Source organism: Dipodomys merriami, unplaced genomic scaffold (assembly GCF_024711535.1).
Source record: "Dipodomys merriami isolate MVZ:Mamm:240054 unplaced genomic scaffold, mDipMer1.0.p SCAF_1, whole genome shotgun sequence".
Taxonomy (NCBI): Eukaryota; Metazoa; Chordata; class Mammalia; order Rodentia; family Heteromyidae; genus Dipodomys; species Dipodomys merriami.
Window position 1 is genome coordinate 32,079,459 of NW_027202270.1, and position 19,523 is coordinate 32,098,981.

The following is a 19,523-nucleotide window of genomic DNA, read 5'->3' on the forward strand; positions in this document are numbered from 1 at the left end:
ATTGTCTGGAAAGCAGTTCCAAGTATACAAAATAATCAAACATGTTTTTCTCTATAATATTAGAAAGCCTTACACATCAACTATATGAGAAAACATACGCTGGAGGAAAGAAAAGTTAAGGCTGATTTTTGCTTAACTCTTTAGTCTTACTCCTCAAGCACAAACTTGACAATGGACTCGGTAGATTCACCAATAATTACATCAGGTGAAAAAAAAGAATTTATACTATCAAGAACTTATGCAATCAAGCACAGTAACATCTTTGCAAAGATGTCTTCTCCCCTCTAAGAGAGATGTGGCCTAAGTCAAGAGCAAGCTAAGAGTCGGGCGCCAGTGGCTCACACCTGTAATCCCAGCTACTCAAGAGGCTGAGATACCTTGCCTGTTCTAAATTTGTTAAACTGAATCTTAAAGTTTTTTTGCATCATAATGAAGACATTTTAAATACAAATAAAATCAATTAATAAACTTTTGGTACCAGCAAAGGTAAAATTAACACACACACATACACACAAAACTGATCCTTTCAAGAGTTCAAAAATGAGGTTTAATATTATGCAACTAAAATTAACTAGAATGCCTTACTGTGAATGTGGTTGAGAAATTTATTTTTACATGACATTAGTTAAAAAGAAGTATCCCCTGGCCATGGCCCCCCCCACACAAACACACATGCATACATGCAGGCCAACCATGGCCTCAAACTCTTAGGCAAACAAAGCCCAGAAGGCTGTAATATGCATGACATGAAGGGCCCCTAAGTTAAATGTAGTCAATGGGTCCATACTACATAAAAACCATGATTGCAAAGGACTATAGTACCTGCTGTTCAAAGAATTACTCCCACCAATACAACCCCTTGTCCTCAAACCAATAGAATGTATATAAAATACATGTGGTAGTCAATCAGAGTCAATCAGGGGGCTCAACACTCAAAAAAAGTTATACACAGAGAAAATAGTTGTTGGAACTAAACTACAGAAGAAAGACTCATTGTGACACCATCCCTACACTAGTCCCTCTCTGGCCACTGTGATACCAGCACTGCCCTGCCCCCTCTCCTCCCACTGTGATATCAGCATTGTCCTAGACCTGCTCCTCCCACTGTGATATCAGCGCTGCCCTAGTCCTTTCTACCCACTTTGACAGCAGAGCTGCCCAGGATCCTCTCTTCCCACTGTGACCTCAGCACTGTACCAGTCCCTCTCTACCAAGTGTGACCTCTCTACCAAGCACTACCCTAGTCTTCCTCGTGACCTCTCTACCAAGCACTACCTTAGTCTTCCTCGTGACCTCTCTACCAAGCACTGCCCTAGTCTTTCTGCTCTCACTGTGACACCGACACTGCTCTAGTCTCTCTCCTCCCACCATAACATCAGCACTGTTCTAATCTCCTCCCACGGTGACATGAGCACTGCACTAGACCCTCTCCTCCCATTGTGACATGAGCACAGTACTCCAATCGGAGACTAGTTTGTGCATCCTCCCTGACTGATCTGGGAGGTCTGTTATAACTCTTCCTGTGAAGTGGCTTGAATATATCCGGCTTCAGTTCTTTCACTATTATCTTAAGCAAGTCATTCAATGATACAGAGAACAACTGTAAGTGTGGGGTGGGGGGAATTTTTTCAATAGGCTAGTCTATATTCTTTTTTTGTTTGTTTTGTCAGTTGTGAGGCTTAAACTCAGGGCCTGGGCCCTGTCCCTGAGCTCTTTCACTCAAGGCTAATGCTCTACCACTTGAGCCACAGCGCCACTTCCAGTTTTCTGGTGGCTAGTTGCAGATAACAGTCCTGCCTGGACTGACACTGAACCACAGTCCTCAGATCTCAGCCTCTTAAGTAGCTAGGATTACAGGTGTGAACCACTGGCACCCAGGCTACATTCTTAAAAGAAAATAAAGGAAGTTGTATGGCTCCAGTGCTGGCTGTTTGCTTTGCTTGTGCCTTGTTCAATCCCCTGTACAGCAAAAAAGGACAAAGAGAATTAAATACAAAGAAATGTGATAATCCATAGGAGAGGGAGATTGCATATGACTCAAAGGAATTTAATATTCAAAGTTACTAAAATTTTGCTAATAGATTCATTCAATCCAATGCCCCTAAAATAGTTGCCTCAATTGCTTGGTTTTCCTCATGTTTGGTAGTTAAATGTGCTGATAAATCTATACTTAAACACATTGGGTGGTAAGCAAGCAATTACAAATAAATTGAAGTACAGTACACTCTATGGAGAGCTCAAGTAGTATAATTCTTTACAAAGACTAAACCAAAGCTGAACAAAATAAGTTGCAGCAAAGAGGTACTTGCAAGAGAGGGAGTGGGGCCAAGGGGTGAAAGGCAGATGAATAAAGAAGGAAAGGGGGGAAAATGCAGTCAACAATTCATTGTATATACCACAAAATAAGAAATCAAAAAGGAGTGTATCAGAGGGAGGGGCTAAAATGTTGAAGGGACAACAAATTAAGATTTATTGTATACATAAACTCCTTTGTTAAATGGCAAAAAATAATACAAATCTTAAAAATTAAAAATGAGAGAAGGGGTGGATTGGAAGGGGTGGGGAGAATGTGAAGAGGTGACATTGACCAAGATGTATGGTATTCATAAACTACATTGAATGGCAACTCTTTGAACAACTATTTAAAGATAATAAAATATTTTTGAAGTGTATTAAGAAACGTGTCTTATTTCAGTTAATACACATGCATACATGAGATCTCAAATAATGTAATTCTTTAGAAGGGCAAAAGCAAAGTTTGGCAAAATACAACACCAAGAAGGTACTCAAAAGGGGTGGAGTAGGGGTCAAGGGGAAAAGATAGACAAATGAAGAGGAGAGGAAGGGGAGAATGCAGTTAAAAATCCATTGTATATCCTACAAAATTAACAATGAGGGAAGGGGCAGATAAGGGAGGGATGGGTGAGAATGTTGAAAGGGGTTACATTGATCAAGATATATTGTATTCATAAACTGTTTGTTAAATGAAATCTGTGTATAATAATCAAAAGGAAAACAATGAGTCTTAATGGGGATACTTTTTAAATTCAATTTCAGAAATTCTCACAGCCTTTAGATTTGCAGACATCCCAATGTGTAATTAAGTGCTTCTGTATAATTCACGAAACAACTGAAAGTTTCATCTGTCTCATCCTTGACAAGAATAGCTGCTAAAAGAAGACACACTCTAACTTTCTGACAATCTGAAGTTTGATACAGAAAATGTTTTCAAATGTCTCCTAATTCAGAATAGATGGTTTTATGTTTTTCACATTCAATAACCATGTTACACATTCAATGAGCAAAATATCTGCAGGGGTGTCTCAACCATCAAAATCAAAGTCTTCCTCTCTGCTAAGGTATGCCTTCATTCACTTGGGACTCTGTACAGTCACTGCCCACCCAGAAGGGCTCTCTCTATTTTACTTGGGAAAACACCAGCCTACTTTGGTCTTGCAATTATTTCTTTCCCAGTCCTACTTGATGGAAAATGACATAAAACACAAATTATATATATATATATGTATATATATACATATATATACACACATATGCTTTCTGTACCACACCAAGGCTAATGCTGTAACTGTATGTTTTCCAATTTCATCCTAATAAGTCTAGAAGCTAAAATTAAACATACAGTGAGTTTCTCCAAATCCACACTCTATTTGAATGTGGAGAGAATGTTATCATATTTACTAATGTATTTTCTTTCCATCAAAGCTAAAAGGCTGAGTTTTTGCCAACACCTATATGATGTGTCTCTCACCTTGGCACAGACCAGAGCAAAAGCAACATTAAAAAATGTATTTTTTTATCCAGCCTGAAAGCCTAAACAAAATATTTAAATAGACAAGAATGATTCCTTTTCTTCACACGAGAAAGTTATAAACAAACCAAGCATCAGTGGTTCACATCTGTAATCCTAGCAGCTCAAGAAGTTGAGATCTGAAGTCTGTGGTTCAAAGCCAGCCGAGGCAGAAAAGTTCATGAGACTCTTATCTCCAATTAACCATCAAAAAGCTGGAAATGGAGGTATGGCTCAAGTGGTAGAGTACAAGCCTTGAAAGAAAAAGCTCATGTACTAGTACAAATAATTTTTTTAAGTTATAAAGAACTTCTTGCTTCATGTGTAAACAGGATATTCTGACTAACAGTCTGTTCAGGCCAAGAGCACAGGCAAGAAAAGAAGCACTTGGTAACGAGAGTAATTTAGCTACAACTCCTTTGGAGTTCTGTCCTCCAACACAAATACTTTGGCATTTACACAAGGCAGATCCCATGATTAATTATGTGAATTTTCAACCAGAGGTGCAATTGTCTCCATCATCTACCTTCTCTTCTCCGTTGTATTTTTCAACTTTCTATGAACATATTATTTTCTCTGTCACTTAATTATAATCATTATGTCCTGCCTACATAATCTTCTTTTCAATGTCACCATTGGTTTAAAAATGGTTCAATATCAAATGATTTCAAGTGTACCCTTAGAAAACATATAATTTAAACATTCAAAGAAACATATAAAAATAAAATACATATCAATGAGCTAGGTCCTGAGGTTGCTGGTTACGATTTTTTCACATGGTTTGAAGAAGCATTATTAAGTCTGAGAATCACTGAAATTCTAAGGAAGAAAACAATTATCTTCAAAATGTTTGCGATCCAACACTATATTATGGGTTCACCACTGAATACTAGTAGGTTACTCAAAGTCTCAAAGGGATTTTTCTAAAATACTGTTATCTATATCAAGTAGCATCTACATCTTAATGTGATACTAGCTGATAAAATTACAGTTCACTTCTTTATAAGCGTCAGATATGATCTTATTACAGTGTTAGAATTTTGTAACAACCTATGTGGATTACAACCACACATATGGAGAAACTACCTCATTTGTAGATTTCTCTGGTACAAAAATTGCCCAACTATCTTGTATTTAAAGAATCCCACAGACTCCACTCTCAAATTACTCAAGCTGATTCAAAACTTTGGCAAAGTAGCAGGATATAAAATTAACCCTCAAAAATCAATGGCTTCTCTGTATGCCAACAATGAGAAAAGTGTGGCTGAAATTAGGAAAGCAACTCCATTCGTAAAAGCCCCACAAAAAATAAAATATCTAGGAATTAACCAAAGAAGTGAAGGACCTCTGTGATGAAAACTTTAAAAACCTGAAAAAGGAAATCAAAACAGAACTTAGAAAGTGGCAAAAACTCCCATGCTCCTGGATTGGGAAGATCAACATCGTGAAAATGGCAATACTTCCCAAGGCTATCTACAAATTTAAGGAGATATCTATCAATATTCCAAACTCATTCTTCAAGGAAATATAAGAGGCAATCCAAAATTTCATATGGAACAACAGACCCTGAATAGCAAAAACAATCCTCAACAGAAAGAACAGTGCTGGAGGAATATCAATAACAAATTTCAAACTCTACTTACAAAGCCATAGCAATCAAAACAGCTTGATGATGGCAGAAGAACAGACCTCAGGACCAATGGAATAGAATTGAAAACCCAAAAATGAACCTACAGATCTATAGCCATCTAATCTTCGATAAGGGAGCTAAAAAAATAGAATGGAAGAAAGCCAGCCTCTTCTGTAAATGGTGCTGGCAAAATTGGTTAACTACTTGTAGAAAACTAAAGCTAGATCCTTATATATCACTCTGCACCAGAATCAACTCCAAACGGATCAAAAACCTTGGAGTCAAAGCAGACACTCTGAAAACATTACAGGATGGAATAAGAGAAACCCTAGGTCTCCTTGGCACAGGTCCAAATTTTCTTAATAGAGACCCAGAAACACAACAAATCAAAGAAAGGTTGGACAAATGTGATTGCATGAAATGGCAGAGCTTCTGCATGGCAAAAGACATAGCTAGCAAGATCAATAGAAAGCCCACAGATTGGGAGAAGATCTTCACTAGCCACACAACGGACAAGGGTCTCATATCTAAAATATACCTGGAACTCAAAAAATTAAATCCACCAACAACAAATCTTCAAAGAAACAACTGCCCAATAAATAAGTGGGCTAAAGATTTAAAGAGAAACTTCTCTAAAGAGGAAAGAAGGATGGCCAATAGACACATGAAGAAATGCTCAACTTCTCTAGCCATAAAAGAAATGCAAATCAAAGCAACATTGAGATACCACCTCACCCAGTTAGAATGGCTATAATCAAGAATTCTAATAACAACAGATGCTGGAGGGGATGTAGACATAAGGGAATCTTACTTCATTGCTGTTGGGAGTGTAAACTTGTCCAACCACTTTGGAAAGCAGTATGGAAGTTCCTCAAAAGACTCCATATAGAGCTCCCCTATGACCCAGCAATCCCCCTTTTGGGCATTTACCCAAATGATCATAAACAAGACCACACTAAAGCTACTAGCACGACTATGTTTATTGCAGCATTATTTACTATACCTCAGATATGGAACCAACCCAGATGCCCCTCAGTAGATGAATGGATCAAGAAAACGTGGTATATATATATACACAATGGAATTCTATGCCTCCATCAGAAAGAATGACATTGCCCCTTTTGTTAGGAAATAGAAAGACTTGGAAAAAATTATATTAAGTGAAGTAAGCCAAGCCCAAAGAAACATAGGTCCCATGGTTTCCCTTATTTGCAATATCCAGTATATATCTGAGTCAAGCAGAAAAGGTCAGATAAGGTAATGTTAGGAAAATGAACCCTAAGATATGTATTTAAATTTTTTTCTTTCATGCATTTGTTGCTAATGCATTTATAAGATTATTTCTTTGTTGCTTTGTATGTCCCTCCCCCACAGTATAACCCCTGCTTTCACTGTATTTGATGTCGGTATAATTTGTGGAGGGGAAGGGGAAAAGCAAGTCGTTTAAATAAGGATACAGGTGGACCTGTTGCAACAATGAGAAGTACAAGTTGTCATGTCAAAAACGAACTTTACAACTTTGGTAGGGGGGGAGGATTAGGTGGGGGGGGACAGGGGGAGTCTGGGAAGGGATGGGAAGGGGAAACAAAGGAGAAGGCTACAATGCTTGATAAGAAATGTACTCATTATCTTGCCCATGTAATTGTAACCCCTCTGTACAGTATTTTCACAATAAAAGATTAAACTTATAATTAAAATATTTTTTTAAAAATTGCCCAACTTTTTTTCACAGTACATTGTAAGCACCTACAATAATTTCATTTAAAATACTACAACTACTTTATCCAACAGGAATAGAATACTAAAATGGAAGATTATAATAACTGAATATAGGTCAAGTTTTTAAAATTAAGTATTTGAAATGGGACAACCATGGTCAATACTGATAATCCCAGTTACTCAGGAAGAATAAGAGAAATCTGAGAGTCTTAGTTCAAAGCCAGCCTAGGCAAAGAAGTCTGTGAGACTGTTAGGTCCAAAAAGCTGAAGTAGAGTTATGACTCATGTAGTAGAGTGCCAGCCTTGAGAAAAAAAAATCTAAGGGTTACCAGCACGTGTGTGCGTGTGTGTGCGCATGCGCGCGCGCGCACACACACACACACACACACACACACACACACACACACACGAAAAAAATCAAGTAACTGATGAGACTAATCCATCAAATAATTCATGTTCTTCAAAAACTTCAGCAATTCAACTCCTTTTAAAATAGACCCACAAAAAATAAAATACCTAGGAGTTAACTAAAGAAGTGAAGGACCTCTATGATGAAAACTTTAAAAACCTGAAAAAGGAAATTAAAACAGAACTAAAGCAATTCATATTGAAATGTATGCATTACGATAGGAACTGGGAAAACAATGAAGAGCACCCAAATACAGTAGAGTAAACTAGTTCATTCCAAATGATTAAAGTGTTCACATACAGTAAGTCCAACAAACACTGAATGCCTACCTAGGGTCACATCTGTACTGGATGCACAGTGGGGATGCAAATATTCATAGAACACAGACTGCCTTAATGAAGTTCATTTTGACAGAAAATAATAGGTTCATGAAAAAGACTACAGAATTTCTGATAATAATGAAGCATTACTACAATACTTTACCATACCATGCTACAGAACAAAATGATACAACAATAAAGCAGTGCTAAAAACAGACAAAAAAACCAAAATGGGCTCAATATCTATTTTGAAATCAGTTCACACTGATTTTTTAAATACTTTTTTATTGTAAAAATAGTGTACAGAGGGATTCCAGTTACATGAGTAAGGTAATGAGCATTGTTCCTCCTCAGTTTTTTCCCTACCATCCCTTCCCTCCCCACCTTTCCAACTCTTCCCTTCCTCCCCCCCTGATTTTTTTTTTGAGGAAAGGGAAATCTAGAATTTGAGTTCAGATATTCTAAGGGCTCACCCAGGGCATTCTCTCCTGCTTTCTCTCAGGCTTTCTGGTCCATTCCTATGGAGATTTACAATAAGAACCCAAAATATTCCAAAGTTCTGATTATGACCCAAATCAGCCTTTACTGGAGGCATTCAGAGGCTTCATTTGTGATCTTACATCGTTTTCATACAAAATACTCAGTCACAGAAAAATCTTGGTTTCAAGCTTGGTATACAAATATCTTAAGTTATAAACAGAAAACAGCTACTTCTCAAATGTCTAAGTATGTCCTAATTTTAGAAAAGCTATAACAGTGTTGATTCTTTAAAGAGTATCATTCAATTCCTCTTTTGCCACATTCAAAATCTTCTGAAAACATGACTTCCACCTTCCTTTTCAGGCTCATTTCCAATGAATCCAACTCTCCAATAAGATTGTAGCAAACTACAACCTGCATTCCAACTCTGTACCAATGTTTGATTTTGTAAATACAAGCTATATTGGAACACACCCAAGTTCATTTTGTTTGTGTGCCTCCTATGTCCATTTGTGCTACCAAGTACTTATTCTACATTGTCACTTAAACTGGTCACTAGTCACTAATAAACCCAATCAACTTCCTTGCTACAGCACACTGATTTATTTCTTTTTTCTACATTTTTAAAATTTTTATTAACTAAAATTGTTATTATCTTAAAGTAGTTGTACAGGGGAAGCATCAGTTAACAAAGCAGTAGATGAATACAATGCATCTTGATCTATGTCACCCCCTTCAACCATTTCATCCACCTTCAACTCACTCCTTCCTTTACATTTCTTAATTCTGTGGTATATACATTGAATTCTTGACTACATTCTCCCCCCACACCCTTCATTGTCTACTCCATTTCTTGGTGCTTATTTTGTTGGGCTTTGACTTACTCTTTCTAAAAAATTGTAATATTTGAGTTCTTTATAGCATCTACTATAATTCAGTTAATTCATTCATTTGGAACTGTTTGCACACCACCCAGAATGTGTACTTACAGATTTACAGGCACATTCTATCTACCACTAATACAACCATTTCTTCCCTCCATCTTAAAATGCCCTTTTAAACTCTGACTGGCAAAATCTTAATCCAATCTTCCATTTTAGTAAAATGGTTCTCTTTCAAATACATGTCCCCTCATCCAACCTGGATTGGATCTTCTCTTCTACACTGACTGGACTAATGGCCCATGACACTTTCTGGTATTCTGTGTTTGTCTTCTTATTTCACAAGAGTGGCTTCTTGATAGTCAATAATGTTTCAAACACAAACTTGTTTTTTTATCAGGGCTTTGTAGGCAGGCATGCATGTAATCAGTGAATGGAAAATGGATAGGGAAAAAGAGAAAGAAGTAGGATAAAGAATTAATAAAAGGCAAAAGGTTAAAAAAGGGAAGATCGGAGGTGGCTAAGTCCCTGGGGATCAGAATATTTGTAGGAATTCCACAAGGACCACCTGAAATTACAGTAGCTTTTGAACCTCAGTATTATATACAAACTAGCTTAGTCCCAGAGTTACTATTAGAAGATAGTTACAATAACAACAACAATAAAAATAAATGTTAAAAATCCCTTTGCTTTTAGAAATTAATACAATTTTTCATTCTTTATTGTAAGAATAGTTAACCTGGAAACTCTGACCAGAGAATACGAAACAGCAAAACAGCAAGGATTAAACATTTTTTTCTTACTATCACAAAACAACACTAACAAAGCAAATTTACAAGTCTTGCTCTCAGGGCAGGAGTGCTATTTCCCTATTTAATTGGAAGGAGAGCTGAGAGTTAACAAGGGAGCTAGAGAACAGCAAAGGAGCTCCTAAGGAGAAAAGATCATTTAATTATGCATTCTGTGAAGCACAGTGGTGGGAACTTACACAGCTTGATCGTTATAGCATTTCAAATATGAAACACACAAGGCTTCTTTTAAAAAACAAATGGTACAGAATTCTTAAAAACGAAAGAAAAACCCTCAATACAATAGAATAGCTTCTTTTCACTGCTGAAGCCTCCAAATTGGATCCAAAAATGCTATTGGCCATGGAGTTTAAAAGAGAAAAAAAATGTTAAAAGCAAATAAACATTCATAAACTAATATTGCAGTAAACCAAAGTTCTTAGCTAAAGGTAAGAATTACTCAGCATAATGACATAATCTCCAACATTGGAAAATGTTTTGGATCAAACAAAATACACATCTTTTCTCATGCAAACTGAAAGTGTGAATAAGCCTGATTCACCAAAGCTAAGGAAATGAATAACATAAAAAGAGTCTTTATGATTTAAGAACAATTGCAACAATAGGGGATTCAACAGAGAACACATGACAGCACTGACCCATTTGTACATGGACTGGGATCCTTCTTGCCTGTTCAGAGGGCTCTTTTCCTCAATGGAAATAAATGCATTGTCCAAGCTCATGTCACAGGCATTTATTTTCCTTACTTTTTTCCTTTCTTCCCAATCTTTGACATCTTCCCTGAGAATCACTTACCAAATCAACCAATCATGAATGCACTCAAGCTATTTATTAAGCACAGTTTATGTGAAACCCAAGTTGTAGAGCAATAATGTAACCTTTAGCCTCATGGGGGAAAGGGCATTTGGGTTATCCAAATGCTTGAAAATGTACTGGTCAGGGGGGCCACGAAAGCAGGCAATCACTGGAACAAGGTATAGTTGGGAAACTCCTATATAGAAGTCGAACCACAACTGAGTTTTTGGGGGGTTTGGGGACTTTTTTGTTTTGTTTTTTAGGAGTTTTTTTTTGTTGTTGTTTGGTCTGTCATGGGGCCTGAACTCTGGGCCTGGGTGCTGTTCCTCAGCTCTTTAGCTCAAGGCTAGCGCTCTACCACTTGAGCCACTTTCCCAGCCCCGCTACTGAGTTTTGATATGGGCCTTGAACTCAAGGCTTGGGGCCTGTCCAAAACCTTTCTTGTTCAAGGCTGGCTCTCTACCACTTGAGCCACAGCTCCACTCATGGCTTTTGGTGGTTGGAGATAAGAGTCTTATGGCCTTTCCTGCCTGGCCTTGCTTTGAGCCATGATTCTCAGATCTCAGTCACCTGAGTAGCTAGGATTAAAAATGTGAGCCACTGGCTCCCAGCTGCAGTTGAGTTTTGAAGGAGTAATAGACAGTAGTAAAGAGTTTAGCCCTGAAATCTGGGGCGTGGATCACCAATACTTGGCTATAGTACTAGCACTGAACGTGACATTTTCACAGATGGGAGCGATTGCTGAGGCAACTGGTTTTCCCTCTTCCTTTACACTGATAGTACTGCTGGGCACTGGTGGCTTCCACCTGTAATCCCAGCTACTCAGGAGGCTGAGATCTGAGGATCACAGTTCAAAGCCAGCCTGGGCAGGAAAGTCCCTGAGACTCTTTCCTCCAATTAACCACCAGAAAAGCCGAAGTAGCACTGTGGCTCAAGTGGTAGAGCGCTAGTCTTTAGCTGAAGTATACAGGGACAATGACCAAGCCCAGAGTTCAAGCCCCACACTGACATAAACAAACAAACAAACAAACTGATAGTACATTCAACTAAGAACAAGTTTGTGTTTGGTATTAACGAACACATTAAGGGAGACTTTTTTCTGAAGTACATCAGTAAAAAATGTTTAAAGACTGAGGAATGAACTGTGCATTCTAAAGAAAATATGAGGAAACTTCAACACATAGAGATAAGAAGTGGGTATTTCTCATTTTAAAAAAAAGATGAGAGCAAGTGTGTGCTGACATTCTCCTCTACCCTCGAGAATGTGCTGGGTGCTGCTGTGCCCACTGCAACTCTGGGCTCATTGCTACTTGGTCCTTACTCATCCGGACCTTCTGCAGCATCCTGTCACTTCCTTCAACATGTCAGGACCCACATCTGGGTCTTCATATAGACTGTTCCATCTTCCCAGAATTCTCTCCTCTCAGATTTCAAATGTTTTATGCTTTCATCTCCCTGAAGATTGTCAAGATGACACTTGAACAGAAGTGACTCCTGTTTTCCCATTCCTATGTTTCAGAGGCCCTAAGTATACCTGAAAAGTACTGATTTATCAAAACATGCACATGATTCAACAGCAGGTTAGACCTAAACTAAGGTTTGTTACAACAAAGGATAAAGAAATGAAACAACAGGAGGAATAGATATAGATATAGATATAGATATAGATGCATATGCATGGCAAAGTCCATAGAGGTCAGCACAGGGTTCGAAGTGGTTCCTCCCTGAGGATTTACTGACCATCTGTTTTTCTCTAGTTGCGAACTAAGGACACATGCAAAATGCCTCAGTGGAGGAAAACCAGTTAAGCCTTAAAGTCTAAGACTTAAGACTCTAATCATGTGCACACATTTCTGTTACATAGTGAATCATGGTAGTAAAAATATGGAATCCCAGCATAAATACTAGCCACAGACCACCAACTTGCTAAGCAATCCTGAGAAGTCTTGAAAAGATAGAACAATAACGCTTCATTGCTCCAGACAGATTCAATGTCCTCATCAGTCTGAAAAATCAGAACATAGCAAGGGCTACATTCCAGAACCTTGTGTGTGAGACACAGTCACCTGCCCAAACCCAAAGAGTAGACCGAGAGACATAGATTATTGGAGGTCTTCCATGATGAGTGTCTGGTGGTCAGAGATACCACAGAGTTAATGTGAAAGTCCCTCCCCTTGAGTCCCCACTGGCTGATTACTAGGGTATACAATCTTCACTTAAATTACATTATTTTCTACTGGGTAATTTTACCACATGTACCACTGTGGGACTAACAGCATTTTAGAAGCAGGCTTTGGCTGTCTCTATCTCCCTTTGTTCTCCAGTAGGAAGGCTTTTGGTACATATACTTTCTCACATGGACACAGTTTTTACTTATTTTTTCATTCTCCCCTACTAGTCAATCCCTTTTTAATATCCCATTTGCCTAGGGACCTTGCAGGTTATGAACTTTATAGAGTCACCATTATGAACAGAGGATCATATTAGATACCTAGCATGGAAAATGGACCACCAATAATTACTTCTAACAATAGCAAGGGTAATTGTGGCAAAATTAAGCAAAATTACTACTACAGTAATAGTTTATTTTTTCCATAATCTTTCCCATAATATCCTCTTAACACATTAGTAATTCACTAGTGTTCATTTTCTGCCTCTCCAACTGTAGTGTTAGCTTTATGAGATTATAGACTTTTTGTTTCATTTATTGCTATACCTCAAACAGTGATTCATGTGTTGAATGAACAAATAATTGAATTGAAAAATGAATTCCTTCTTCTGGAACCACAAGGTAGGACCATCAATTTAGAACCACTTAATTGCAAGAAAAGATGCAAATTTGTAAATACAGATGCATAAGCTTAAATGGAGGGTGAAGCAAAAAGAAGATCTGTAAGCAGCCATTTCTTTTTTTTGGGGGGGGGGTCAGGTCATGGGGCCTGAACTCTGGGCCTGGGCGCTGTCCCTCAGCTAGTGTCCCTCAAGGCTAGTGCTCTACCACTTGAGCCACAGCACCACTTCCGGCTTTTTTCTTTGTTTTTTTTTTGTTTGTTTGTTTTTGTTTTGTTTTTTTTGGGGGGTCCAGTCGTGGGACCTGAACTCTGGGCCTGGGCGCTGTCCCTCAGCTCTTCAGCTCAAGGCTAGTGCTCTACCACTTGAGCCACAACGCCACTTCCGGCTTTTTTCTTTTTGCTTATGTGGTGCTGAGGAATCGAACCCAGGGCCTTGAGCATACAAGGCAAGCGTTCTACCACTGAGCCACCTTCCCAGCCCCCCGGCTTTTTTCTTTTTGCTTATGTGATGCTGAGGAATCGAACCAAGGGCCTCATGCATGCAAGGCAAGTGCTCCACCACTGAACCACCTTCCCAGCCCAAGCAGCCATTTCTGTCTACAGAACACTTGTAAGTTGTGAACTTTAAGCAAAGGATGAATTCTATGATTCTTCAGCATTTCTTCTTTCAGTAACTCCTTCCACAAAGAGGCTGATCCTTACCATGTTGAGGAAAGACTACAAAAAACTAGATTAGGACACTAACCACTGTTGCTTTTCATTAGAAAAATATACATGTAAATATTAAGTCCTAATAATTACCTACCACACAACTTTAAACAATTAATTGGAAACAAACTGAAACCAAAGTTGAAACTAGCAGGAAATGTGAGAAAGTATGAAAAAGAAGAGCTGTGAGAAAGAGAGATTTCCATTTGAGAAGAAAAAAATAAATGAGCACAGCCATTAGAAAAACTATTTCACACAGACTTGGATTTTATTTTAAATTGCTTCATAAAAGGAGTTATCCAACAAGAAGGTAGCCATAATGCACTGATGTCCTTAGATGTTTCAAATATATCTATGACCACATATGTGTAGAAGACAAAAACTTCTTGGGGAATCAATAGTTACTGCATAGTCCTCCTCATTAATATAACCAATGAACCCCAAGATAAAGATCAAATGCTTTTTCTTTCTTGCTATTGTTTCTAACATATTTATAAGATATTTCTTTGTTGCTTTGTATGTCCCTCCCCCATGGTATAACCCCTGTTTTCACTGTATTTGATGTTGGTATAATTTGTGGAGGGGAAGGGAAATAAACAATTGTTTAAATAGGGATACAGGTGGACCCATTGCAACAATAAGATGTACAAAATGTTATGTCGAAAAATGAATTTTACAACTTTGTCACAGGGCGGGGGATGGGGAGGTGGGGGGGATGGGAAGGGATGGGAAGGGGAAACAAAAGAGGAGGCAACAATGTTTGATACAAAATGCTTGATACAAAAGGTATAATTTGTGGAGGGGAAGGGGAAAAACACGTCGTTTAAATAAGGATACAGGTGGACCCGTTGCAACAATGAGAAGTACAAGTTGTCATGTCGAAAATGAACTCTACAACTTTGGTTGGGGGGGGAGGATTGGGTGGGGGGGTGGGGAGAGGCTGGGAAGGGATGGGAAGGGGAAACAAAGGAGGAGGCTACAATGCTTGATAAGAAATGTATTCATTATTTTGCCCATGTAATTGTAACCCCTCTGTACAGTATTTTCACAATAAAAAATAAATAAAAATTAAAAAAAGAAATGTACTCATTACCTTGCCTGTGTAATTGTAACCCCTCTGTAGGGTGTTTTCACAAGTATGTATATATATATATATATATATATATATATATATATACACACACACATATATATACATATACATATACATATATATATATATAAATGGAAATGAGATTAGGGTAGATTCTTAGGTACAATTCCCTCTTGGGAGTAAATTAAGTGTGAATAACTTCAATGAGATAGGACTCTAGTCTCTACTGCAACTTAATGATATTCTTAATCTAGTGCATCAATGAGTAAAGATCAGACAGAACTATCATATCTGCAGGCAAAAGGAAGAAGGAAGTGATTGCTATTCATTAATTAATAACCCAGAAAGAGGAAGTGGCGCTGTGGCTCAAACGGTAGAGCTCTAGCCTTGATCTGAAGAGCTGAGGGTCAGCGCCCAAGCCCAGAGTTCAAGCCCCACAACCGACCAAAACAAAAAAGAAAGAAAAGTTTTGGGCTGGAAAGGTGGCTCAGGTAGAGCACTTGCCTTGCAATAACCCAGAAAGGTCTACTTACATTTAAAATTTGAAAATACTCCCTCAAAATTATTCTTTCTAAAAAGAACTGCAATATCCTTTATATACCAAGCAGCTATGAGGCATAACTACTAGTTTGCAATTATACACCACTAAGCTAAGAGGCCTACGGTAAGACAGAACTGATTACTGAGTACAACAGGCTGACACACACCAACAGAATGGCTTTAACATGGGCCTGATTCATCTGGGAAGGCCAAGGGCCTTCACCTCCTGCCAGGATAACAGTCTAGCACTGCCCAAGGTCTTCATCTCTAATCCTCAGAAGTTTTCTTTACCAATGATGAAAAGTGTTCCAGATTTCAAATACGTTAAAATGTAAAAAAAAAAAAAAAAAAGTTGATCTCACATTTGAAGAACATCATACTAACACAGTGCCTTGAATCCCTTAAATGCTTCTTTCCTAAAATACCTATTTTTAATGATTCCATATCTTAATGCTGAAAAGAAATAGTGTGAACAGTCTTCTCTCTTGGGCTATATGCAAAAGCCTGGCAATTGAATACTTAAAAGTTGATCAGCTTAGTGGCCGAGTGCTTGCCTAGCATGCATGAAGCCCTGAGTTCAATTCCTCAGTACCACATACACAGAAAAAGCCAGAATTGGTGCTGTGGCTCAAGTGGTAGAGTGCTAGCCTTGAGCAGCAAAAGAAGCTCTGGGACAGTGCTTAGGCCCTGACTTCAAATCCCAGGGTTGGCAAAAAAAGAAAAAAAAAAGTTGATCACATAAATCCTGAACAGTAGCTAAAACAAAAATATCAGCAAAAGCCTGAGATTTGAGGCCACAGTTTCCAAACTATTGCTCAATATGAAACAACATGAGATGTCAGAAGACAATTTAACTTTTTCATAAAAGCCCAATGATACCACCACTTGGATATCACACAATCTTAGAAGAGTTTATAATCCAACTTCAAATCACAAGAGACTCAGTTGGTGACACTGCATCTCCGTGAAGTTGTATTTCCAATGACAGCTCTGATAGAAAGCTAACACTGAATTACAAAGAGTTGTGAGCAGGAAATGAAGGTGGAAGAGTTCAATCTTACCCAGTAACAAACCTTATTATCTTATGTTTCTTTGTGCGTGTGCACGCACATGTTCTGGTACTAAGACTTGAGCCCAGGGCCTCGTGCCCTTGCTTGGCACTTTCTCTCGAGGCTTGAGCTCTATCACTGAAGCCACATCCACTTCCAACTTTTTGCTGGTTAAGTAGAAAGAAGAGTCCTGAATTTATCTGCCTTGCTGGCTTAAAACTGGAATCATATCTTATCTCAGCCTCGTGAATAGCTGGGATTATAGCCATGAGCACCACTGCCCAGTTTGTCCTGTGTTTCAGACTATATTGTAAATTTGAGTGCATGCTATTAAATATCCTTTCAAAATTAATTTATTATTCAATAAAACTTTATGAGTTTATATGTTTTTCTATGGTAGTATATTCACTCATTTCTAAATACATACATGCAAACACATTAACAATATGTGGATTTTCTATTATTTCCAGATTAAAATGATCAAAATTTCAGGAGGAAAAAAATTAGGTCAAAAGTCAGAACTCTTCAAAGCATCTTGATACGTACTCTTGTTTCCAGAATAAGAAAACAATTTATTCTTCAAAAAAAGGAGTATTCCTATTTTATTTTGCTACAGTCAATATTTCAGTGTGATTGTAGCTTACGCTCCATGAGCTTTCATGCCCTACATTGTGAGTTGTCTTTTTTACAACCCCCTCTTGATAAGCTGAGAAAGCATTTAGGAAGAAAATTAAATACATAAACAAAAAGCAACAAGAGTCCACAGCTATTCTTTTGTAATTCCATTGCTGAATTCACTTACTTCCCTCACAGTAAAAGTAGAAAGGACTTAATAAAACATCCATTTTTCCCTTTATAGAAAGCTTTCTCTCCTTGTTCTAAAAACATACAAAGTATATTTAAATCAACAAAGAGAATATGGAATGTATTTAGAATCTGCCAGATCTGTGTTTCAGTGTGTCTTTCTGAAAAGGTCTGAAATTACTGTCAGTATTTCCTTGAACCAGATGAAACCCCTTTGCTGGGAAAGTGGTAAGATTCAGAAAAAATCCTGGCATTTCTGTAATGTTTCTTCAATGTAGCATCATCTGTTGTATATTTCAGATATTACCAGCTTTGCATGTTTTAAGCAAAAAGAAAGAAACAACAACAAAAACCCACTCATTTTTTTTTTGCTAGTTCTGGGGCTTGATTGAACTCAGGGCCTAGGTGCTGTCCCTGAGCCTCTTTGTGCTCAAGGCTTAGTATTCTACCACTTGAGCCACAGAGCCACTTCCAGCTTTTTCTGAGTAGTTTATTGGAGATAAGAGTCTCACAAACTTTTCTAACTAGGCTGGCTGCACAACTCGATCCTCAGATCTTAGCCTCCTGAGATGCTAGCATTACAGCTGTAAGCCACCAGTACCCAGCCAATTGAGTAATTTTTTAATAAAATGGATCATTAAAAGATCTCAAAAGAGAATATCTGGCAAAATGCATATGCAGTAAACATTTTACATGAAAAGAAAGCAGCACATTTTACTTGAAAAGAAAATAAGAAATCTAGCGTAAACATTCATTGACTGCTGCCTGGGTATTTAGAACATGCCATGTCCAGGGGGAAGAGATATCATACAGATCTAATTATTCAATACCTTCTCCATCAAAAACTAAATTAATGTGCATATATGCTATAGTTAATATTCTCCAATCTCACAACTGTAATAGAGCAGTCTCTAGTGCGAAGGGCATATAAAAATGATATAGACAAAATAGTACAGGCATACATAATACATAAATGGGCAGTAGGAATGCTAAGTGGTAGAAAGTGGAGTATTTTCAAGCAGGAATTAGTTGAGGCTTACCGTGTAACAGTACATAAATTTGAAAATGGAGAGTTGAGTTAAGGACACATAAGGAAGAAGGAGTCACCTGAGGAAGGTCATCGAGGGTTTTTTTTTAAAGGAAACAAATGCGATTTTGAGAGTCAGTAGTGCCAAAACAGAGTCTGAGAACAGCAGGAGATGACTGAATTTCATGCCACTGCCAGAGTAATGAAGGCCAAACAGCACCTGACAAGGCCTTTTTGATATCAAAAGACCTTTCTGGGAGTAATTTGTAAAGTAGGCTGAATGGTAAGAAACTGGAGAAAGCAATTGGAATAGTTTAGGATCAAGCAGAGAAGTCAAAATTACAGCAAAAGTACTCACAAAGAAGGATCAGAGGGCAAAAGGAACTAGTAACTCATCCAGTGCTATATTTTACTATATACTATACATATAAACAATATATACTATATATAAACTATATATATATATATGTATATATGTATGTTGAGCTTTTATGCTTTAACAAGTAAGAAAACAAAAGTACTTAACAATTATTTACTGAGCAACTAACAATTGTCATCAAGGTAACAAGTTGGCATTGATGGTCAGCCAAACAGTGCAAAAGAACCTTAGCCCATCTTCCATGAACTAGGAAGTGCAGTGGTAATCACCAGATAAATCA

At 37.8% G+C, this 19,523-nt stretch overlaps 1 protein-coding gene across 1 annotated transcript in view; it reads right to left on the reverse strand.

Annotated features, from left to right (window-relative positions):
* Fam171b (family with sequence similarity 171 member B) overlaps positions 1-19,523 on the reverse strand; it is a 68,551-nt gene that overhangs the window by 24,396 nt on the left and 24,632 nt on the right. The window lies entirely within an intron of this gene.